General features: G+C 39.4%; 1 pseudogene; it reads right to left on the bottom strand.

Annotated features, from left to right (window-relative positions):
- Positions 1 to 7,635: 7,635 nt before the first annotated feature.
- On the bottom strand, positions 7,636 to 9,840 carry LOC138076610 (PDZ and LIM domain protein 7 pseudogene; annotated as a pseudogene).
- Between the last annotated feature and the right edge of the window lie 16,552 nt (positions 9,841 to 26,392).

Raw genomic sequence — 26,392 nt, 5'->3', positions numbered from 1 at the left:
GGTGGGCTGGGGAGATTCCTCTGAGGGTACTATGCAAAAAGTTTGTTTGGTTTTTAACAACTAGCATGCAAGCAGGGAAACGCCTCATTTCGGACAAGTTACGAGCCAAGCATCATGGATCTATTATTTCTGCATTTATAGAACACCCACCCGGAATAGTAGGCACTTTTTAACTCCGGCCTTGCAAACTTTTCCATCCTTTGGTGGGGAGGTGGGAGAGAAGTCGCAGCAGAGCGCGCTGGGGTTGGGGAATACCCGCCGAGGGCGCTCACCCGCTCGGGGGGGCAGCAAATCCCGGCCCCCCACCGTCCCACCGCCGGACGACCTTCCCGTACCACGCCGCCCGGCCCTCCGCCGCCGCCCGGATCCTCAGTGCGGGGGACCCAGCCCAGGCCGCACATCCCTGCGAAGGATGGGGATAACAGGACCTGGCCTCAGCACCTGGCCCTCGGGCAGTGGGCGCACACTTCTCCCTCCAGCCTGCAGCGGCGTCACTTCGACCTCTCAGACACCCTCTGTCCTGCCGACATCCCCGGCCCGGCGCCTCACGGGCCTGAGCCCTGGCGGGTCCCGCGCTCGCCTCGGTCCCCCATCCATCCTTCCTCCTCTTCTTGGTCGGGGCTCGGCTCTGGCTGCCTACCCCAGCCCTTCCTCGCTCCGGTCGCAGCCCCACCACCTTTTCCCCGAGTCTTCACCTTTCAGAAGGTAGAGAGCCTTTTGCCTGCGCACCCGCGCCGGTCCCGCACAGCTGCGGCGGCGGCAGCTGTGGCGGCCGCGGCAGTTCCAAGAGACGGGGCGGGGCCGCCACACTTTCCACACCCCGGCCTCCCCGCCCTTTCCCGCCCCCACCTCAGCCCCACTTCCGGGATAGGTCCCGGCGCGTCATAGGCACCGCCCTCTCGCGCTACCATTGGCTATAAGCTTCCTGAGGCCCCGCCCAGTCACGTGAAGAGCGCCCTGGCAACCCCACGTGCTGCGGATTAGTGCACTTCCGGCGTGAAGAGCACTTTATGGAGTTTGGTTGCTGAGGGTAAACTCGCCGGCAAGGAAACGTGCTCTCTCAAACTTCCAGGTGCGATTAAGTTAGGGTCCCTGTCGAACTGAACGGAAACCAAGCCACGCACTCGACCACCCGTACCCTAAGGTGTTGTGGTAGTTGTCATGTGACGGCTGTCAGAACTCACAAGGCGTGCGAATTCAATGAGTGTATCTCGTGGCTTTGGAGGGAACTTTGGGTTCCAACTTCTGGCCCAACTTGAAGCCCTACTTGGCCTTCCAAACCATGCTTTTTCCTTGAGGAAGAGCCCCAGTGCAGTATGGTGTTACTGGGCTCCCACTGTGGGCTTCGCGGGAGACACCAACCACCCACGATGAGATTCCAGCAGCGGCTGCCACTGCTGATCTGCTCTCAAGCGTGAGAACTCCTGAGACATCCACGAACTAAAAAGCAGCAGTGAAATGACCTAACTCTCTCCTCACACTCCTCACATCAGAGGCTGTTACCGAGTTTTGGAGGCAAGTGGTGTCTGACTCTTACTGCATTGTCCAGCAGAAAGATGTTCTGCCAAACTCAGCTCTTACATCCTCCTGGCATTGGCATTCCTTCGAGTTTGAGGTATGCCCGTACCTCATTAGGCCAGTTGGGTTGTCTTGGAATTAATGTGGAGCCAGTAGTGACTTGAATAGGATTAGGACCGAGTTTCTTAAAAAGAGATGCATTCTCCTTTTCTCAGTGGTTTCACAGCCCACCAAATTCTACTACCTTGCAGAGATGACCTTAACACCCCAGTTTATTTGGCCCTGTGATTTGTACTGCTGTCTCATGAAAAATTCCATTTCTCACTCTTCTGTGTGACTCCATGGTTTACACAGATGTTTCACATGTGTTGTCCAGTCTAAGATTTACAGTAAGCAAGTGAACACCCTAAACTGAGCTCAGCATCTAGCTAATATGTGAAAGAGCCATAGGACCCTGGTTCAGGAGTGCACTCTGCTTTTCCTTACACCCCCTAACCTTTCCCTATTATTGTTAGAAAGTTACAAGTATTTCGAGTATATAAGCGGGTAGTGCAGTAAATGTTTTATGTGCATTATTCCTTTAATCTTGACTGTTACTCCTTTTTCAACCTTCAAATCTACTGTTAGAGTTTATACAAAATGAAATTTACCCTTTTAAGTTCTATGAGTTTTGAAAAACATAGGCAGTTATGTAACTACCACTGTAAACCTATAAACAAGATACAGAATGTTTCTCAAAACTTTCTTTGTGCCTCTTTGTGGTCAGTCCCCTCCCCCAACACCCACCCCAGGCAACCATTAGCAACTATTTTGTCTGCACTTTAAATTGTGGAAGAAGGCAGAGAAAAGTTAAATAATTTGCCCCAAATTAGACAGCTAGCAAGTCAAAGAGCCAGCATAAACTCTAAGGAAGTTTGTCTCCACAGTCACTGTTACCATATACTACTGCATGCTGCCTATATACCACCATATACTGCAGTCACACAGATTTGGGTTTGGAATCAAATAATCCAGCTTCATGCATTCAACAAATATAGTTGATTCTAGTCAAGTTGCTGGAACACTGGATTAGTGAATATTGAACTGTTGCTACTAGAGGAAGTACATATTACAGTCCCATGAGCATCACATTTTGGTCAGCTAACATATATAATCTTGCTTTGTGTGTGCTTCTGTTTGAAGACACTGTATTTAATATAAATTGGTTCATTAACATTTAAGTCACAGCCAACAGCACTGTAATTCATGTACAAAGGAAGCTTATCTAACACGTGTGTTCTCTGTAAGGCACATCACAGCCTACATGTGCTTAGGAACACTAGAGAGCACTACAAAATACTATATTTGGGACCATTTTAAGCAACCAAGTCATCAACGAAAGTCACAAAAAAGCAAAAAGAAACACGGATTGTGAAAAGAACACTTGTTTACAGTTTGATATCTGAAACAAGAAGGCAGAGCACTGCCTTCTTTGACCTTAGCTAGGAAAATGTGTATTGACTGACTAAAGTCTTCTCCTACTTTGTAAATGTCCACAAATGAGCAAGAAAGCACAGCAAAATTTGATTTTGGGGTCACAAGTAAACTTTAGTAATCAGGCATATTCATAAATGTGTAATCTATGAAAAATGAGGGTTACTTTTTATCTTAGTGCATTCAGCACTGAAATGACTGTGTTAATCAGGACAGCCTGTTGTTCATTAGGTACTTGCTGTCCAGTGCAGGATACAATCTAACAATTTTAACAGATATAATGCTGCTTAAGAAATAACTACAGGATGCTGAAATAAAGGTCTTGGCCCTCTTTATCTGGTCTAGGTGTTGTTCAGTTGAAATATAACAATTGATAAATTACTGGAAATGTCCAACCTACCAAGACTGAATAATGAAAAATCTAAACAGATCATTTAGTAGGAAGAATTATAGGTCAGGAATCAAAAGCCCCAACAAAGAAAAGTTCAGAACCAGAAAGTTCCACTGGTGCATTATAACAGACATTTAAAGAAGAATTAATACCAATTTTTTGTAAGCTCTTCCAGTGACCGTGAACTTCCAGATGTTCCAGCTGGTTTTAGAAAAGGCAGAGGAACCAGAAATCAAATTGCCAACATCTGTTGGATCATCAAAAAAGCAAGAGAATTCCAGAAAAACATCTATTTCTGCTTTATTGACTATGCCAAAGCCTTTGACTGTGTGGATCACAATAAACTGTGGAAAATTCTTCAAGAGATGGGAATACCAGACCACCTGACCTGCCTCTTGAGAAATCTGTATGCAGGTCAGGAAGCAACAGTTAGAACTAGACATGGAACAACAGACTGGTTCCAAATTGGGAAAGGAGTACGTCAAGGCTGTATATTGTCATCTTGTCACCCCGCTTGTTTAACTTATATGCAGAGTACATCATGAGAAATTCTGGGCTGGATGAAGCACAAGCAGGAATTGCTGGGAGATGTATCAATACCTCAGATATGCAGATGACACCACCCTTATAGCAGAAAGTGAAGAAGAACTAAAGAGCCTCTTGATGAAAGTGAAAGAGGAGAGTGAAACAATTGGCTTAAAGCTCAACATTCAGAAAATGAAGATCATGGCATCTGGTCCCATCACTTCATGGCAAATAGATGGGGAAACAAGGGAAACAGTGGCTGACTTTATTTTGGGGAGCTCCAAAATCACTGCAGATGGTGACTGAAGCCATGAAATTAAAAGATGCTTACTCCTTGGAAGATAAGTTATGACCAACCTAGACAGCGTATTAAAAAGCAGAGACATTTTGTCAACAAAGATCTGTCTAGTCCAGGCTATGGTTTTTCCAGTGGTCATGTATGGATGTGAGAGTTGGACTATAAGGAAAGCTGAGCACTGAAGAATTGATGCTTTTAAACTGTGGTGTCACAGAAGACTCTTGAGAGTCCCTTGGACTGCAAGGAGATCCAACCAGTCCATCCTAAAGATCAGTCTTGAGTGTTCATTGGAACGACTGATGTTGAAGCTGAAACTCCAATACTTTGGCCACCTGATGTGAAGAGCTGACTCATTTGAAAAGACCCTGATGCTGGGAAAGACTGAAGGCAGGAGGAGAAGGGGACAACAGAGGATGAGATGGTTGGATGGCATCACCAACTCAATGGACATGAGTTTGGGTAAACTCAGGGAGTTGGTGATGGAAAGGGAGGCCTGGTGTGCTGTGGTTCATGGGGTCGCAAAGAGTCAGACACAATTGAGTGACTAAACTGAACTGAAAGATGAGTGATCACTTCTGGACTCACTTTATGAGGCCGGCATTACTCTATTAACCAAAACCAGACAAAGACACTACAAGAAGGGAGAATAATAAGCATAGTGCAATATGAAAGTATTAACAACCTGAATTCAGGAAGGAACAAATTAGAGGTATGGGATTAATAGATAAAAACTACTGTATATAAAATAGATAATTAACAAAGACATACTGTATAGCACAGGGAGTTATATCTACTACCTGTAATAATCTATAATGGAGTATAATCTGCAAAAATACTGAATTGCTATACTGTACACCTGAAATTAATATTGTAAATCATCAATACTTTAATAAAAAGGAAGTCCAGTTGCAATTTCTTCAAAAAGAATAAAATTCTAGGAAATAAATTTAACCAAGGAGGTAAAAGATCTGGAAACTCTTAAGACTTGGAAATTGAAGAAGACACAAATATATTCCATGCTTATGGACTGGAAGAAACAGTGTTGTTAAAATTTCCATACTACTCAAAGCAATCCAATATTCAATGCAGTTCCTATCAAAATTCCAATGGCATTTTTTGACATAAATAAATCATAAAATTTGTATAGAACCACAAAATATCCCAAGTAGTCAAAGTAATCTAGTGCAGGAAGAAGAATAAAGCTGGAGGCATCGTGTTTCCTGATTTCAAACTATACTACACAGCTGTAGTAATCAAACAGTACAGTATTGTGCAAAAACAGGCACATAGATGAACGAATTATAAAAGTAGTCCAGAAATAAACTCATGCCTATATGGCCAATTTGATGACAAAGGAGGCAGGAATATACAATGGGGAGAGTATAGTTCTTCAATAAATAAGGTTGAGAAAATTGGATAGCCAGATGCACAAAAATGGAACTGGTCTCCTATCTTATACCACACATAAATATTAACTCAAAATACATTAAAGACTTGAACATAAGAACCAAAACCATGAAACTCCTAGAGGAAAACATAGAGGGTAAGCTTCTTGACATTGATCTTGGTAGTGATTTTTTTGGATAGTTCATTAAAAGAAAAAGTAGCAAAAGAAAATATGAAGAAGGATTACATCAAACGGAAAAGCTTCTGCATAGTAAAGCAAACCATCAACAATGTGAAAAGACAACCTATGGAATGGAAGAAAGTATTTGCAAGTCATACATCTGATAAGGTGTAAGTATCCAAAAATACATCAAGAATTCATGCAAAATTCAGGGACTTCCCTGGTGGTCCAGTAAATAAGAATCTGCCTTGCAATGTAGGGGACATTAATTCAAGCCCTGGTTGGGGAACTAAAATTCCTCAAGCTGAGGGGCAACTAAGCCCTTGCATCGTAAATAGAATCTGTGTGCGACAGTGAAAGATCCTGAATGATGCAATGAAGATCCCATGTGCTGCAACTAAGACCTGATACAGCCACATAAATAAATATTAAAAATAAGCAATTATTAGAGTTCTTGAATACAAAATTAGCCATTGTTGTTTTTTTAAAAGAATTCATGCAATTCAGTAATCAAAAAAAAAATCTGATTTTAAAATAGAGGAATGGAATATACATTTTTCCAAAGAAGACATACAAATGGCCCACAGGTACATAGAAAATTTCTTAACATCACTAATTATCAGGGAAATCAAAATCACGATATTATCACCTCACTCCTGTTAAAACGGCCATCATCAAAAAGACAAGAGATAACAAGTGCTGGCAGGTTGTGGAGAAAAGGAAATCTTTGTGCACAGTTTTGGGGACTGTGAAATGGTGCAACCGCTATGGAAAACAGCAGGGAGGTGCTTCAAAAAATTAAAAATAGAACTACCATATGATCCAGCAATCCCACTTTTGTGTATATATCCAAAGGGAATGAAAACAGAATATTGAAGAGACATCTGCACTCCCATGTTCATTGCAGTATTACTCGCATAATCAAGGTATGGAGATAACCTAAGTGTTTGTCAGTGGGTGAATGGATAAAGAAGGTGTGGTATATATTCACAATGAATACAGTATTATTCAGTCATGTGAAAGAAGAAAATCCTGCCACTTTTGACACATAGATGAACACATAGATGCTAAGTGAAATAAGCCAGGTGGAGAAAGAAAAATACTGAATTTAGATTTCATTATATGTGGAATCTTGAAAAACAAACCAGAAACAGAGAGTAGAAAATTGTGGCCAGGATCTAGGGAGAAATAGGAAGAGATTAGTAATCAGGTATAAACTTTCAGCTATAAGATGAATAAGGTATAAGGATGTATTGTATAGCATAATGAATCAACACAGTGTTGTATAAGCGAGTAGCATGTGAATGTTCTCACCAAAAAAAGATAAAAATGATATATGACATGATGGATGTGCCAATTAACTAGATGGGAGGAATCCTTTCACAGCATGTGTTTGTGTGTGTACTCAGTCGTGTCTGACTCTTTGCAACCCCGTAGACTGTAGGCCACCAGGCTCCTCTGTCCATGGAATATTCCAGGCAAGAAAACAAGTGGATTGCCATTTCCTACTGGAGGATCTTCCCCACCCAGAGATCAACCCCTGCATTTCTGCATCAACTCTTGCATCTCTGCATTGCAAGCAGATTTTTTTTTTTTTTAAGCAGGGCTAAGAAGTTATTTTCATGCCCAAGCCAGCACAGACCTGGCAGACAGCAGTACCATAGGGCAAAGAGTGAGGGCAGTGTCAAATGGAGCCAGGCCCAGTGCCAGTAGGGCAGCCAGGGCTAGGCCAGCAGGAGGCTCAATGCAGGGGCAAGAAAGGGATGGGTGAGGTAGGCAGAAGCTGGAAGCACCAAGGGGAGATGCCCTGGGTGGAAGACCAGAAAGAGAGGCAGAGAGGGCAGCCAGCCAGCGAAGGCCAGACTACCATTGCATGTTGAGCACATGGGCAGAGTGCCAGGGGTGCCAGTCCTGGAGGTGGGTGTGGCATGGGCTCTGCAGCTCCAGGACAGTTTTCCCTTGGTTTCTTCAGGTGCTTCTCATCAGGTCTTGCATGAACTCGGTGCTCGTGAGGTGGGCGAGGATGCAGAAGGAATGGGACTGGCCTGTCCCAGACTTTGGCTGCCAGTCTTCCATGTCCTCCATCAGCCACTACTTGCTGAGCAGCTGTCCATTCTGCTACAGGGCACTGTCAGCGAGTGGGGTTGCCCCGAAGGCCAGGTGTTTTGTTGAAGGAAGCACTGGGTGCAAAGGTATACTGCCTGGGCGAGGGTGGGAGTGGGGTGAGGGGGGTCCATGGTGAGGGGCCAGGGCCTTCTGCTGTTTCCTCTGAGGGGGCTGAGACCAAGGCTGAGGCTCTCCCCACAGGCATGAATCTTGTTTTGGGCCCAGCATGTGTATGAGGCCCTCTGCATCCTCACCATCAATACTCAGGACTCCTCCAGGATTGAGTGAGCCAGGAGATAGAGAAGGGCACATTGAAGTCCTTGCCCACCTGTGGCCAGAAGCCCCAAAGTGCTGGCCCCTCCAGCACCACTTTAAAGGAATCCACGGTGCTGCTCCTGCTGGGATTGTGAAGGGATTCCCAGGTGGCGCCTGCGGGCAGAACTCCAAGTAGTAAATTTTAAAAAAAAGATAAATTGAATGTCATCAATATTGAAAATGTTTGTACCTTGAAGGACAACATCAAAAAAGTGAAAATAAAATCATGCAAAGGGAGAAAATATTTGCAAGTCATATATTTGATAAGGGATCTGTATACAGAAATGTAAAGGTCTCTTACAACTCAAAAATAAACAGAAAAATAATTTTTTAAAATTGGCTAAAGATTTGAATAGATGTTTCTCCAAAGATATGGAAATGGCTATTAAACACAAAAAACTTATCAACATCATCAGTTATTAAGGAAATACATATCAAAACTACAGTGAGATACCACTTTACACCCACTAGAATGACTGAAATGAAACACAGTAACAATTGTTGCAAGAATGTAGAGAAATTGGAACCTTCATACATTGCTAGTGGGGTTGTGAAATAGCACAGCTGCTTTGGAAAACAGTTTGGCAGTTTCTCAAAATATCAGACTTAGAGACAGCATATGACCTAACCATTCTACACCTAGCTATATACTCAAGAGAATTTTCATCCCTGCAAAAAACTTGTACATTAATGTTCATAAAACATTATTCATCATAGTAAAAAACTAGAAAAAACTTAACTGCTCATCAGCTGATGAATGGATAAATGAAATATGCTATTCTATATAATGGAACATTCAACAATAAAAAGGAAGAAAGTAAAGTGAAAAGTGAAAGTGAAGTCGCTCAGTTGTGTCCGATTCTTTGTGACTCAATGGACCATAACCTACCAGGCTCTTCTGTCCATGGGATTTTCCAGGCAAGAGTACTGGAGTGGGTTGCCATTTCCTTCTCTAGGGGATCTTACCAACCCAGTGATCGAACCCAGGTTTCCCACATTGCAGGCGGACGCTTTACCATCTGAGCCACCAGGGAAGGAAGCCACCAGGAAGAAGTACTTATAAATAGGAAGTGTGGATTATCCTTAAAAATTATGCTACATGAAAAAAAGCCAGTCACAAAGGCTGCATGTTGAATGATTTCATTTATATGAAAGGTCTAGAACAGGCAAATCCATAGAAACGGAAAGTCGATTAGTGATTGCTGGGACTGGGTGGAGGAGAGAATGAGAGATAATTGCTAATGGGTACAGGCCTTCTTTGGGGGCGATGAAAATGTACTGATAATAAATAATATGATGATTGTACAATTCTGAATATACTAAAAATCACTGAATTGTACATTTTAAAGGGGAAATTACATGATAAATGAATTATACCTCAATAAAACTATTACTTAAGAAAAGATAAAAAATGAGGATTAATACTCATCCACTCAGCATAAATAATTTCACCATACTACAGTGAGTATCCTTTTGCAACCTACACCTTTATATGCTTTAAATGAAAAACTCAATTTGTTGTCATTACTTTCCTGAATATTAATTAAAAAGAGAAAAAGTATAATTCACCACATTAATAGAAAAATGTTGAAAAACATACAATTATCTAAGTGGATGCAAACAAAAGGGACAAAATTCAGTACCCATTGCTGAGAGAAACAGCAAACCAAGAATATAAAGGCACTACTTCAGCCTGTGGGGTGGAGGTGGCCAACTAATGCCATACTCAGTGGTGAAAGGCTGAACATATTCTCTCTTTATTTCTTTTCTATTGTCCCCCAAAACAAATTGCAACAAATATAGTACCCTAAAATAACACTCATTTAAAAATTACACAGTATACATCAGAAGTCCATGCCAGTGTGGCTCAGTTTTTTCTCTGGATTTTAACAGGCCAAATTCAAGGTTTCGGCAGAGCTGTTTTTTTGTTTTTTGTTTTTCTGAAGGCTCTGAGGATGAATCCACTTCTAAGTTCATTCAGGTTTTTGACAGAATTCAGTTCCATGCAGTTTTAGTATTGGAGTTCTATTTCTTTGATGGTTGTCAGATGGAGATTGTGCTCAGCTTGCAGAGGTCACTTGTGTAACTTGGCTTATGGCCCCCTTCCTCCATTTTCAAAAACAGCAATGGCTAGTCAAGTCCTTCTTATGCCTTGACTCTCTTTGAAGAATTCTTCTTCATGTGTCATCTACTACTTCTCCCTACTACTTCTCCTTCTTCAGCATCTCTCTGACTCACCTTTCTGCCTTCTTCTTCCACTTTTTAGGGTTTATGTAATTACACTGGACCCAGCACGATAATCTTCCTAATTTAATGTTGAGCTGATTACTACCTTAATTCCATCTTTAGAGTCCCTACACAGCCTACCCAGGTTGGTACAGACATACCTTACAGATATTGTGGGTTTGATTCCAGACCACTGTAATAAAGGGAATATCACAATAAAGTTGGCCACACAATTTTTTTTTGGTTTTATATAAAAGTTATATTTATACTAAAATATAGACTAATAAGTATATAGTAGCACTATGTCTTTAAAATGTATGTATCTTAATTAAAAAAATGTTTTATTGCTAAAAAAATATCCAACCATCATCTGAACCTTCAGCAAGTCATAGTTCAGTTCAGTTCAGTTCACTCACTCAGTCATGTCCAACTTTTGGCAACCCCATGGACTGTGCATCAAGGTCTTTTCCAATGAGTCAGTTCTTTGCATCAGTTGGCCAAAGTATTGGAGCTTCAGCTTCAGCAACAGTCCTTCCAATGAATATTGAGGACTGATTTCCTTTAGGATTGACTAATTTGATCTCCTTGCTGTCCAAGGGACTCTCAAGAGGCTTTCTCTAACACCACAGTTCAAAAGCATCAATTCTTCAGCACTTTCTTTATAGTCCAACTCTCACATCCATACATGACTACTGGAAAAACCATAGCTTTGACTATATGGACCTTTGTTGGCAAAGTAATGACTCTGTTTTTTAATATGCAGTCTAGGTTTGTCATAGCTTTTCTTCCAAGGAGCAAGCATCTTTTAATTTCATGGCTGCAGTCACCATCTGCAGTGATTTTGAAGCCCAAGAAATTAAGTCTGTCACTGTTTCCATTGTTCCCCATCTATTGGTCATGAAGTGATGAGACCAGATGCCATGATCTTTGTTTTTTGAATGTTGAGTTTTAAGCCAGCTTTTTCACTCTCCTCTCTAACTTTCATCAAGAAGCTCTTTAGTTCCTTTTCACTTTCTTCCAGAAGGGTGGTGTCATCTGCATATCTGATGTTACTGATATTTCTCCTGGCAATCTTGATTCCAGCTTGTGGTTCATCCAGCCCAGCATTTCACATGATGTACTCTCCACATAAGTTAAATAAGCAAGGTAACAATATACAGCCTTGATGTACTCCTTTCCCTATTTTGAACCAGTCAGTTGTTCCATGTAATGTTCTAACTATTGGTTCCTGACCTGCATACCGATTTCTTAGGAGGCAGATAAGGTAGTCTGGTATTCCCATCTCTTTAAGAATTTTCCACAGTTTGTTGTGATCCACATAGTCAAAGGCTTTAGCATAGTCAATGAAGCAGAAGTAGATATTTTCCTGGAATTCTCTTGCTTTTTCTATGATCCAGCAGATGTTGGTAATTTGATCACTGGTTCCTCTGCCTTTTTAAAATCCAGTTTGAACATTGGGGAGTTCTCAGTTCATGTACTGTTGAAGCCTAGCTTGGAAGAATTTTGAGCATTCCTTTGCTAGTGTGTGAAATGAGTGCAATTGTGTGGTAGTTTGAACACTCTTTGGCATTGCCTTTCTTTGGGATTGGAATGAAAATTGACCTTTTCCAGTCCTGTGGCTACTGCTGAATTTTCCAAATTTGCTGGCATATTGAGTACAGCACTTTCACAGCATCATCTTTTCGGATTTGAAATAGTCCAGCTGACATTCCATCACCTCAACTAGCTTTGCTCATTGTGATGCATCCTAAGGCCCACTTGACTTCACACTCCAGGATGTCTGGCTCTAGGTGAGTGATCACACCATCGTGGTTATCTGGGTCATGAAGATCTTTTTTGTATAGTTCTTCTGTGTATTCTTGCCACCTCTTCTTAATATCTTCTGCTTCTGTTAGGTCCATACCGTTTCTGTCATTTATTGTGCCCATCTTTGCATAAAATGTTCCCTTCGTATCTCTAATTTTCTTGAAGAGATCTCTAGTCTTTCCTATTCTATTGTTTTCCTCTATTTCTTTGCATTGATTGCTTAGGACGGCTTTCTTATCTCTCCTTGCTATGCTGGAACTCTGCATTCAGATGTATATATCTTTCCCTTTCTCCTTTGCTTTTTGCTTCTCATCTTTTCTCAACCATCATCTGAGCCTGCAGCAAGTCATAATAGTAACACCAAAGACCACTGATTACACATCGCTACAACAAATATAATAATAATGAAACAGTTTGAAATATTGAAAGAATTGCCAGACTGTGACACAGGGACATGAAGTGAGCAAAAGCTGTTGGAAAAATGACACCAACAGAGTTGCTCAACACAGTGGTGCCACAAGCCTTCAATTTCTAAAAAGTGCAATATCTGCAAAGTGTGATGAAGTGAGGTGGAATAAAATAAGGTATGCTTGTATTTGAATAATCAGAAGATGGGAATCTTAGGGGACACTTTTAGAATTCTACTTACCAAGTCCTCTAAGAACAGGAACAAGACAAGGATTCCACTATAATTGCTTGTATTCAACATTGTATTGAAGATGCTACCCAGTGCAACAAGATAAAAAAAGTATACAGATAAGAAATTACTTTATTTATGATGTCATGAACATCTAGTTGCAAATTCCACAGTATATAAAATGGACTAAAATTAACAAATGAGTTCATGAGAATTGATAAATGAGGATACAAAGCCAACAGGAAAATCAGGTATATTTCTATGTTAGTGACAATTATAAATTAAATATTTTAAAAAGGAACCATTTATAATAGCATCACAAAATTGAATACTTATTAATAAAATAGGTGCAAGACCTGTATATTGAAAACTGTAAAATAATAAAAATATTCTGGAGGTAAGGTAAAGAAGACTTAAATAATTGGAGACATATGCCATGTTCATGGATCAGACGACATAATATTGTTAAGTTGTTTGTACTTCCTAAATTGATCTATAAATTAAATGCAGTCCTAATAAAAATTCCAGTAGGCTTTTTTAGAGAAAGTGACAAGCCTACCCTAAATCTATATTGGAAATTCCAAGGACTTCGACTAACCAAAATAATTTATAAAAAGAAGAACAAGGTTCACTACCTTATTTCAAGACTTATAAAACCGCAGTAAAAATTCTCAAAAAACAAAAGACAGTCCATTTTTTAAAAATGGGCAAAGGACTTGAACAGACATTTCTCAAAAGACTATACAAATGTCTGAAATACATATAAAAAGATGCTCAACTTTATTGGTCCTTAGGTAAATGCAAATCTAAACCACAATGAGATACTCTTCACTTTCACTAGAATGTCTGTAATTTAAAAAAGCAAAACAAAACAACATGTATTGTTGAGGAAATAGAGAAATTGGAATGCTTGTGCATGCTGGTGGGAATGTAAAATTCTGTAGCCACTGTGCAAAATAGTTACATCATTTTTCAGAAAGTAAATATAGTATGATCATATGACCCGTTAATTCCACTGATAGGCATACACCACAAAGAACTGAAAACAGATAAACAAATACTTGTACACAAATGTTTATAGCTGCACTGTTCACAATAGCCAAAAGGTGGAAACAACCACGTCTTATTCGTGGATGAATGAGTAAGCAAAATGTGCTATATACATACAATGGAATATTACTCAACCATAAAAAAGAGTCAAGTATTGATACATGCTACAACGTGAATCTCGAAAATGTTATGCTATGTGAAAGAAACAAGATACAAAGTCACGTATCTATTATTCCATTTATACAAAATGTGCAGATTAAGTAAATTTGTAGAGGCAGAAAGAAGACTGATGGTTGTCAGGGATAGAAGGAGGAGAAAAATTGGGAGAGACTGCTTATGGGTACAGAGTTTTCTTTGGGGGGGATAAAAATTATTAAATACATAGAAATATTTATAGCTGTGTGTATTATCAAGGTTGGTATACATGTATATATTTCCTTGCTCTGTCAGCTGAGAAGGCCTGGAAAAATAAGCAAATCTGTTGCCCAGATCTTTGTTTCTAATATCATTCTGCAATAAAAGGAACTAGGACTTCTTGGAGAAATGTCTGATTCTACAATTAGAGCAGGAAATACACAAGATAAGCCTAGAGCATTTTGTAAGTCCAGCTTGTGAAAGTGAAAGTCGCTCAGTCGTGTCAGACTCTTTGTGACCCCATGGACTATACAGTCCATAGACTTCTCCATGCCAGAATACTGGAGTGGGTAGCCTTTCCCTTCTCCAGGGGATCTTCCCAACCCAGCGATTGAATCCAATTGATCGCATTGCAGGTGGATTCTTTACCAGCTGAGCCACCAGGGAAGCCCCCAGAATGTAAGGAAGTGCTCAAAAAACAAAACAGAAAAGAACCAAAACAAAAGAAGGGGGATGAAAAGAAAAAAACCTTACATTGTACAACACCTTGAACAGCAAAATAAAGTCACACTGGATGATAACCCAAAGTATAAAATAAATATTCATGAGTACAGACTGATACAGGCAAGTGATTAAATTACTAAGCAAATGGGAATAATAGATAAGTTATCAGCACAAAACAATTCAAAATAATTTATGTAGCTTTTCCAACCTTAAGGAAGTGAAACATGACTCCCTGTTCCATAAGTTTGAGCTTCATATAGGGACATTCTTCCTAAGAGTTATGGAAAGGGAGAAAAAGTATCAGTGGGGAAGCCTTTCAAACACTACATTAGCCAAATGATCAGGGTCAATAGCAACAAATGAATAGTGTTAGATTATAGCTCTAAGTATAAAATAAATATCATGAATCCATGGTGATGTAAATAAATGATTGAATAAACAAGGAGGAAATGAATGGAGGATAAAAGACAAGTGTCCCTTGTAGAAAAATTCCAAATAATTTATGTAGATACTCTGCCCTCAGACAGAGGGCACATAAATCCCAGCTGTGCCTGGGGATTACCTTTCAAAGAGTACAGTATAGAGAGAGGAAAAAAACCATGCCTTTAGGCTGGAGAAACATATCAACGCTACATCAGTGAGGTGATCAAGGCCAATATCAACAGAGGTAAACAATATTGATAATATGTGCATTTGATATGATGTGAAAAAAATGACACTTTATCTCTGTAGTCTAAAGCCCTAAAGCCCATATTCCCAGTTTAATCATGAGACACACAGCAGTAAATTCCAATAGAGGGACATTATACAAAATACTTGACTAGTACTCCTCAAAACTGTAAGATCATTAAAATAAAGGAAGTCTGAGAAACTTTCACAGCCAAGAGGAACCCAAAGAAACAGGATACATAGAATTAATATCTTGATAGGATTCTGGAACAGAAATATATATTAGTTAAAAATAAAAACCTAAGGAAACTTGAGTAAACTATAGACTTTAGTTAATAATATCAGTTCATTAATTTTAAGAAAATACCATAAGATTTTCTTATGTAAGATGTTAATAATAAAGGAAAGTGAATGAGGGAGTCTATGGAAACTCTCTTACTATATTCTCAATTTTTCTGTAGATCAAAAACTTTTGTAAAAAATATGTATATGGGAAGTGGCTTATATTTTTATTAATTAAAGAAATCCTAATAATAAATGCAAACAATAAAAAATGGGCAAATGACTTGAACAGATACTTCTCAAAAGAAAATATATGAATGCCCAGTAAGTGCATGAAGTACTTAATATGACTAATCAGCAACGAAAAGCAAAAGTAAAACCATGATGAAAAGACCAAATGTTAGCCAGGATGTGTAACTCCCAGAATTATAAAATGGCACAACACTTTTGGAAAATTTTGACAGTTTCTTATAAAACAATTCCAATTTTAGTTACTTAACTTCCAAAATGAAAAAAAAGAAGTGTATAAAACAGCTTGAACATGAAAGTTTATTGCATTTTCACTCACAGTGGTCATGTATGGATATGAGAGTTGGACTGTGAAGAAAGCTGAGCACAGAAGAACTGATGCTTTTGAACTGTGGTTTTGGAGAAGACTCTTGAGAGTCCCTTGAACTGCAAGGAGATCCAACCAGTCCATCCTAAAGGAAATTAGTCCTGGGTGTTCATTGGTAGGACTGATGTTGAAGCAGAAACTCCAATAATTTGGCCACCTGAAGCAAAGACTTGATTCATTGGAAAAGACCTTGATGCTGGGAAAGATTGAGGGCAGGAGGAGAAGGGGACGACAAAGGATGAGATGGTTGGATGCCATCACCGACTCAATGGACATGGGTTTGGGTGGACTCCAAGAGCTGGTGATGGACAGGGAGGCCTGGCGTGCTGCGGTTCATGGGGTCGCAAAGAGTCGGACACAACTGAGCAAATGAACTGAACTGAACTGACTCGCAATAGCTAAAAACTGGAAATAATCCAAATGTCCATCAATACTTATCTTTATTGAATAAACAAGTTGTGTTGTATTTATAAAATGGAACATTACTAAGCAATAAAATGGAAAAAACTACTGATAAACCCTAGTGATATGCATGAGTTGAAAGAAGCCAGAACATTATGTTAGATGGAAGAAGCCAAATATGAAATAATTCATACTGTAATGTATTTTATATGATGTTCTGGAATAGGAAAAATTAATCTATGGTGGGAATAAAATCAGAAAAATTAATTCTAAAAGAATAAAAAATTATTCTGAGAGGTATTTGGATGGGGGTCATGAGTGGACTTTCTTAGGTGATTTAAATGTTCTGTATCTAAACATGTGTGGATTACCTGGGTGTATGCATTCATCATAAGTCATTATATTGTAGAGATATGTGCATTTCACTATAAATTTTACCTAAATAAAAAACTCTTAAGGGATAAACTTGAAGAACAAATAGAATTTTGAATTGGTAATTTTAATAAATTGAACAATTATTTTTAAAGAATCCTTGAGTATTCTGTGTTTAAAAAACTATCAATAGAGACTTTAGAAAAAAATTCAAAATTAAATAATTTTCTCCAGAGATTTTTGCTGAGAAGAGGCGGAAAGAAATATTATGACAGATAGAGTCATATGTGCAGTCAAAGGAAAGTTATTTTACTTGTTTGTATATAAAGTTTCTGTTTGAATGAATCTTAGATTTATAGAAGTATTACAAAGATAGTCAAGAGGTCCTATATACCCTTTACTGAGTTCTCCCTAATGTTTATATCTTACATAACCATTTTATATTAATCTAAACTAAGAAATTGACATTAGTACCATATTATTACTAAATTAGAAATTTTACTGAGATTTCATCAGTTTTTCCATTGATTTTTATTCTGTTCCAAGATCCAGTTCTGGATACCACCCCATTCTATTTCATTACTTTCCTCTAGTATCTAACAGCTTCTCAATATTTCTTTGTTTTTCATGACTTAGATAGTTTTGAAGAGTACTGCTGAAGGTATTTTTTAGAAGGTATTTTGTAGTATGAGTTTATGTGATATTTTCTGTTCTATGTTTCCTTAGATTCTGTATTCATCTATTTGACATCCATTACTCACAGAGCCAAATGAATGGCCAAAGTTCTTTGCACTTCCCCTGTGATTCAGCCTTCATAGATAGGCACATGAAAATCATTTTTTTTATAAACCCTCGAGCCAGTCTGGGTCCATACCCCCAACCATCTCCTTTATCTAACTCTCATATACCAAGCCAGTATGTCCCCTGCCTAAAATCTTTACCCAAGGTACTAGACGTCCTATAGGTCAGAGTGAATTGACATTTTTCAAATTAGTCAATCCTAAGCTTAAGCGCGGCCAAGAGGAGCTACCCCGCATTCGAGGTCAGGGGCAGAAGCCGGGAGGACCCCATGCCTGAAGGGCGGCGACCAAGAGGAGTTACCCCACATCAGAGGTCAGGGGCAGCAGCGGAGAGTGCAGGCTGCGACGGCGCAGGAACGGCCGAGAGGAGCCACCCCGCGCCCAAGGCAAGGGGCGGCGACGGGGAGGAGCTACCCCACCGCTGAGGCCAGGGACGGCCGGGAGGAGCCACTCCACGACCAAGGAGCGGTGGCTGCTCCGGCGCAGGAGGGCCTAGAGGAGCTATCCAAGGTTGAAGGTCAGGAAGGGCAGCGGTGAGGAGATACCCCTCATCCAAGGTAAGGAGCAGCGGCGGGGCTTTGCTGGAGCAGCCGAGAAGAGATACCCCAACCCAAGGTAAGAGAAACCCAAGTAAGATGGTAAGTGTTGCAAGAGGGCATCAGAGAGCAGATAAACCATACTGAAACCATACTCACAGAAAACTAGTCAATCTAATCACACTAGGACCACAGCCTTGTCTAACTCAATGAAACTAAGCCATGCCTGCGGGGCAACCCAAGATGGGCAGCTCATGGTGGAGAGGTCTGACAGAATGTGGTCCACTGGAGAAGGGAATGCCAAACCACTTCACTATTCTTGCCTTGAGAACCCCATAAACAGTAGGAAAAGGCAAAATGATAGGATACTGAAAGAGGAACTCCCCAGGTCGGTACGTGCCCAATATGCTACTGGAGATCAGTGGAGAAATAACTCCAGAAAGAATGAAGGGATGGAACCAAAACAAAAACAATACCCAGCTGTGGATGTGACTGGTGATAGAAGCAAGGTCCGATGCTGCAAAGAGCAATATTGCATAGGAACCTGGAATGTCAGGTCCATGAATCAAGGCAAATTGGAAGTGGTCAAACAAGAGATGGCAAGAGTGAACGTCGACATTCTAGGAATCACCAAACTAAAATGGACTGGAATGGGTGAATTTAACTCAGATGACCATTATATCTACTACTGCGGGCAGGAATCCCTCAGAAGAAATGGAGTAGCCATCATGTTCAACAAAAGAGTCTGAAATGCAGTACTTGGATGCAATCTCGAAAATGACAGAATGATCTCTGTTCATTTCCAAGGCAAACCATTCAATATCACAGTAATCCAAGTCTATGCCCCAACCAGTAATGCTGAAGAAGCTGAAGTTGAACAGTTCTATGAAGACCTACAAGACCTTTTAGAACTAACACCCAAAAAAGATGTCCTTTTCATTATAGGGGACTGGAATGCAAAAGTACGAAGTCAAGAGACACCTGGAGTAACAGGCAAATTTGGCCTTGGAATGTGGAATGAAGCAGGGCAAAGACTAATAGAGTTTTGCCAAGAAAATGCACAGGTCATAGCAAACACCCTCTTCCAACAACACAAGAGAAGACTCTACACATGGACATCACCAGATGGTCAACATTGAAATCAGATTGATTATTTTCTTTGCAGCCAAAGATGGAGAGGCTCTATACAGTCAGCAAAAACAAGACTAGGAGCTGACTGTGGCTCAGATCATGAACTCCTTATTACCAAATTCAGACTTAAATTGAAGAAAGTAGGGAAAACCGCTAGACCATTCAGGTATGACCTAAATCAAATCCTTTATGACTATACAGTGGAAGTGAGAAATAGATTTAAGGGCCTAGATCTGATAGATAGAGTGCCTGATGAATTATGGAATGAGGCTCGTAACATTGTACAGGAGACAGGGATCAAGACCATCCCCATGGAAAAGAAATGCAAAAAAGCAAAATGGCTGTCTGGGGAGGCCTTACAAATAACTGTGAAAAGAAGAGAAGCGAAAAGCAAAGAAGAAAAGGAAAGATATAAGCATCTGAATGCAGAGTTCCAAAGAATAGCAAGAAGAGATAAGAAAGCCTTCTTCAGCAATCAATGCAAAGAATAGAGGAAAAGAACAGAATGGGAAAGACTAGAGATCTCTTCAAAAAATTAGAGATACCCAGGGAACATTTCATGCAAAGATGGGCCAGATAAAGGACAGAAATGGTATGGCCCTAACAGAAGGAGAAGATATTAAGAAGAGGTGGCAAGAATACACAGAAGAACTGTACAAAAAAGATCTTCACGACCCAGATAATCACGATGGTGTGATCACTCACCTAGAGCCAGACATCCTGGAATGTGAAGTCAAGTGGGCCTTAGGATGCATCACTATGAACAAAGCTAGTGGAGGTGATGGAATTCCAGTGGAGCTATTTCAAATCCTGAAAGATGATGCTGTGAAAGTGCTGCACTCAATATGCCAGCAAATTTGGAAAACTCAGCAGTAGCCACAGGACTGGAAAAGGTCAGTTTTCATTCCAATTCCAAAGAAAGGCAATGCCAAAGAATGCTCAAACTACCACACAATTGAACTCATCTCACATGCTAGTAAAGTAATGCTCAAAATTCTCCAAGCCAGGCTTCAGCAATATGTGAACTGTGAACTGCCAGATGTTCAAGCTGGTTTTATAAAAGGCAGAGGAACCAGAGATCAAATTGCCAACATCTGCTGGATCATGGAAAAAGCAAGAGAGCTCCAGAAAAACATCTATTTCTGCTTTATTGACTATTCCAAAGCCTTTGACTGTGTGGATCACAATAAACTGTGGAAAATTCTGAGAGAGATGGGAATACCAGACCACCTGACATGCCTCTTGAGAAATCTGTATGCAGGTCAGGAAGCAACAGTTAGAACTGGACATGGAACAACAGACTGGTTCCAAATTGGGAAAGGAGTATGTCAAGGCTGTATATTGTCACCCTGCTTATTTAACTTCTGTGCAGAGTACATCATGAGAAACTCTGGGCTGGAGGAAACACAAGCTGGAATCAAGATTGCCGGGAGAAATATCAATAACCTCAGATATGCAGATGACACCACCCTTATAGCAGAAAGTGAAGAGGAACTAAAAAGCCTCCTGATGAATGTGAAAGTGGAGAGTGAAAAAGCTGGCTTAAAGCTCAACATTCAGAAAATGAAGATCATGGCATCCGGTTGCATCACTTCATGGGAAATAGATGGGGAAACAGTGGAAACAGTGTCAGACTTTATTTTTTTGGGCTCCAAAATCACTGCAGGTGGTGACTGCAGCCATGAAATTAAAAGACGCTTACTCCTTGGAAGAAAAGCTATGGCCAACCTAGATAGCATATTCAAAAGCAGAGACATTACTTTGTCGACTAAGGTCCGTCTAGTCAAGGCTATGGTTTTCCCTGTGGTCATGTATGGATGTGAGAGTTGGACTGTGAACAATACTGAGAGCCGAAGACTTGATACTTTTGAACTGTGGTGTTGGAGAAGACTCTTGAGTCCCTTGAACTGCAAGGAGATCCAACCAGCCCATTCTGAAGGAGATCAGCCCTGGGATTTCTTTGGAAGGAATGATGCTAAAGCTGAAACTCCAGTACTTTGGCCACCTCATGCGAAGAGTTGACTCATTGGAAAAGACTCTGATGCTGGGAGGGATTGGGGGCAGGAGGAGAAGAGGACGACAGAGGATGAGATGGCTGGATGGCATCACTGACTCGATGGACATGAGTCTGAGTGAACTCCGGGGGTTGGTGATGGACAGGGAGGCCTGGCGTACTGCGATTCATGGGGTCGCAAAGAGTCAGTCACGACTGAGTGACTGAACTGAACTGAAGCTTTTCCCCCTGCCCTGCCTTGCCTTTTCCATGGAAAACACAATGAAGATTTTAGATCATGCTTTCTATATTCTATTCAGTGGAAGCAAATCACTAAATCCAGCATACCCTCAGGAAGATCTATTAATGTCCACCTTTTAGTTGAAGAAATAACAAAGAATTTCTGGACATTTATTAAAAATGCACCACAATTATTCATAAATATATTGGGGTAGGTATTTCAAGGCTATACACTTATCTGGTCTCTCCTTAAAGTTTTTCCTACAAATTATAGCATTCATCCATGGATCTTGGTTGAACAATTGTTACTGTGATATTTTAATGGTGATTTTCTATTTTCCCCATCCCTTCTTATTACTTGAAATTCTTCTATAAAGATTTGTCCCTTCTATTTGTTTATTTATTTTTATCAATATGGACTCATGGATATTTCTTTTTTATTTGGTGTATAATCAATAGTATCACTGTTTTGTAGTTTAAATTTTTCAGGCTTTGGCTATTGGGAGCCTCTGTCCTTTTGACATGCCTCATGTATTTTGTTTGTTTGTTTGTTTAAGTATTTCCTCACTTTTTGGGATTATACAATGCTCCAGGTTCATTTTGTATTTTTCCTGCCTAACTCTGAAATCAAACGGTATTTGTTTACATATCAAGATCTTATCTCTGTTAGGTATGCTTGCTGCTTTTAGGCTGTCTGTATACAGAGCTAGGAGATTTGTGTGTGTGTTCTGAGTCAATTCAGTTACGTCTGACTCTTTGCAACCCCATGAACTGTAGCCCGCCAGGCTCCTCTGTCCATGGGTTTCTCCAGGCAAGAATACTGCGGTGGGTTGCCATGCACTCCTCCAGGGGATCTTCCCAACCCAGGGATCAAACCTGCATCTCTTACTTCTTGTGCATTGGCAAGCGGGTTCTTTACCACTAGCACCACCTGGAAATAAATGTATATATACTAAGTCATGTGTACACAGTGTGTGTGTGTGTTTCCTTCAAATACGTTAATCTTTTTTCCACATTGCCAAATCTGCCATTAATCCTATTCACTGAAATCTCATCGCAGTGATTTGGTTCTTTTTTAAATTTCCAAGTATTTACTCAACTTTGTGAACACGTGGAATTAAGTTGTAAAAACTGTGTGAATGTCTTTCTGTGCTGATTATAACATCTTTGTCAGTTCTGCATCTTTTTCTCATGATTGATTATCTTCTTTTACGTGTGTTGTGTTTTCCTGTTCTGTGCATGCTGGGTAATCTCTGATTGGATACCAGACCTTGTAAACTTTCCTTTGCTGGGTGTTAAGATATTTTTGTATTCCTATAAACTATCTTGAGCTTTTCTCTCAGATGTAGTTAAGCTACTGGGAAACAATTTGATTCTTTGGAGCCTTGGTCTTAAGATTTACTAAGTGGGTCAGAGCAGTGCTCCGTCTAGAGCTAATTATTCCCTTCTTCTGAGGCAACACCTTCCTGATTTATGCCCCTGAATTGTGAAAGTTTTGCAGTCTGGCTAGGGGGAACAGTCGCTGTTGCCAGGTCTGAAAGTTCCAGGCATTTTTTCCCCTGTAATCCTTCCTGATAGTTCTTTCCATGGCTTCAGGTAGTTTCCTTGCACACATGGACTGAACAGTGATGGGAACCCTCGATGCAGTCTCTGAGGCTCTTTCTCGGTGCAGCTTTCTCTTCTCCAGTCTTTCGTCCTTTGAACTCTAGCTGCCGGGGCCTCTTCATACTCTCAGCTACATCTCCTCAATTTAGGAAGACTGCTGGGTTCTGCCTTTTCCCCTTAGTTTCCCTTGTTTGTTTTTTGTTTGTCAGGGACTACTGTTCTTTGTTTTCTAATATCTAGTACCTTGAAAACTGTTGTTTGATGTATTTTGTATAGGTATTTTGTTGTTGTTAAGGGAGAAGAGTAAATCTTATCCTTTTAACAAAATTTTGACTGGAAGCAAAAGTCTAGATCAAAATTTTTTAAAGGAGTAAAAGAAAAAACTGTCAGACTAGAATTCTGTATCTGGTGAAAATGTTCTTAAGAAATGAACATAAAATAGAATTTTTTACATGCAGGCCAAATTAGATCAAGAAAAGTTAAGGGTATATATTGCAATTTCTATAGTAACCACTGAAAACAATAGAAAAATGTGAGAGGAAGTTCTATAAGCTGAAGAGAATAAAGCCAGAAAGAAACTCAGATTTTCAGAAAGGAATAGTAATTTAGAAAAGTTAATATGTATATAAATATGAAGACTTTTCCTTATTTTAAAATATACATATATACAATATATGTACACATATGCATATATTTAAAGTACATATAACTATTTAAAGCAAACATTTTAATACTGTTTTGAAGTTTATAATATATGTGAATGTAATATATTACATATTAATATTACAACTATAGCCTAAAGATGAGAGGTTTCATCAGCCTTCTGATTACATAGTTAAACTATATTTTATGTAAAGTGATATTAACTATGGGCTTCCCTGTGGTTCAGCTGATAGAGAGTACACGTGCAATGAGACAGACCTGGGTTCGATCCCTGGGTTGGGACGATCCCCTGGAAGAATGGCTACCTACTCCAGTATTCTGGCCTGGAGAACTCCATGGAGTCCATGGAGTCACAAACAGTCAGACACAACTGAGTGACTTTCACTTTTTCAGACTGAGAAAATTTAAGGATATATTTTGTAATCTCAGTTCAGTTCAGTTCAGTTCAGTCACTCAGTCGTGTCTGATTCTTTGAGACCCCATGGACCACAGCATGTCAGGCCTCCCTGTCCATCACCAACTCCTGGAGTTCACCCAAACCTATGTCCATGGAGTCATTGATGCCATCCAGCCATCTCATTCTCTGTCGTCCCCTTCTCCTCCTGCCTTCAATCTCTGTAATGACCACTAAATATTTAATGCAAAAAGGTATAACTAAAAAGCAGTGGATAAATAAGTTAAATTTTTAAAATTAAGATATTTCACTAAATAAAGCAAAAGCAAAAATGAAGAAACAAAAACCAGGTAGCACAAGTGGAAAGCAAAATAGTGAAATGATGGACTTAAGCTATATTAATAATTACATTTCATAACAAACATAATAAGACACTTAAGAACACTCCAAGTAAAATGCAATGATGATGATCAAATTGAGATAAAGAAGCAAGACCCAACTATATGCTATGTAAGAGGCACTGTAAGTGCAACTTAAACAACTGTCAACTTAAAATAGACTATAGTATATACAGGTGGCTATATATGACCCTCATGGTAACCACATACCAAAAGCCTGATACATATACCAAAAAAAGGAAGAGAAAGAATACACGAACACTAAAGAAAGTAATGAAATTACAATAGAAGAGAACAGAAGAAGAACGGAGCAAAGAAAAACTACAGGACAACTAGAAAGCAGTGAACAAAATGCAATAAATATGCCTATCAATAATTATGTTAAATGTAAATGGACTAAATGCTCCCATCAAAAAACATAAGATGGCCGAATACATTAAAAAAAAAAACCAAACAAGACTTATATGTTCATATTGCTAGAAAGAGACTCACTTAGATTAAAAGAAGTATAGTATATACTTGCAATGAAATACCATTCAGTCATGAAAGAGAATGAAATCTTGCCATTTGCAACCACATGGATGGAACTTCAGGGCATTAGGCTAAATGAAGTAAGTTCAGTTTCACTTACATATGAAACCTAAAAATAAAAATGAACAGAATAAAACAGAAACAGACTCATAGAGAACAAACTGATGATCGAAAGAAGGAAGAGGAGTCAGTGAATGCGGGAGATAGGTGAAGGGGATTAAGAGGTATGAGCTTCCAGTTATAAATTAGTAAGTCCAGAGGTGTAATGTACAGCATAGAGAATGTATGTACATTACAATAATACTGTAATGATGTGATAGATGATTATTAGACTTATTGTGGTGATCAATTTGTAATGTAGATAAATGTCAAATTGCCATGTTGTACAACTGAAACTGATATTTTGTATGTCAACTACACTTCAGTTTAAAAAATAGAAAGGAAAAACACTTATGTTTCTAAAAATTTATTTTGACATTTAACATGTGTTTCCTGCTATTCAGCAAATGTGAAATATCTAAAACACAGAGTTGGAGATGATTAACCCCTTGATGGTATTTAATAAAAGATGTACATCTAAAATTTTATTTTACATAGACCATAGATTTATACATAAAAAGCAAAACTAAAGCTTTTAGAAGAAAATATTAGCATATCTGTGACTTACCATTAGGCAGAGTTTTTGGGGGACAAGACACAGAAGAGCAATAACTATAAAAGAAGAAAAATATATGAATTGAACTTCATCATAATTAAAAACTGCTTGAGAAAATAAATGATACAGCCAGAGAATGGGAGAAAATATGCATGAAACATATATCTGATAATGAACTCATATTCAGAATACATAAAAAAGTCCTTCAACTCCATCATAAAAAACAAACAACCCAGTAAAAACAGGGAAAAGATTTGAGCGGGCACTTCACCAAGGAAGATAGGCAAATGGTTAGTAAGCGTATGAAAAACCAAAATCTGGGTGCTCGTTATGCT

The sequence above is a fragment of the Capricornis sumatraensis genome, chromosome 1 (assembly GCF_032405125.1).
Source record: "Capricornis sumatraensis isolate serow.1 chromosome 1, serow.2, whole genome shotgun sequence".
Taxonomy (NCBI): Eukaryota; Metazoa; Chordata; class Mammalia; order Artiodactyla; family Bovidae; genus Capricornis; species Capricornis sumatraensis.
Note: the sequence above shows the minus strand (reverse complement) of the source record. Positions and strands in the feature narration are given on the sequence as shown.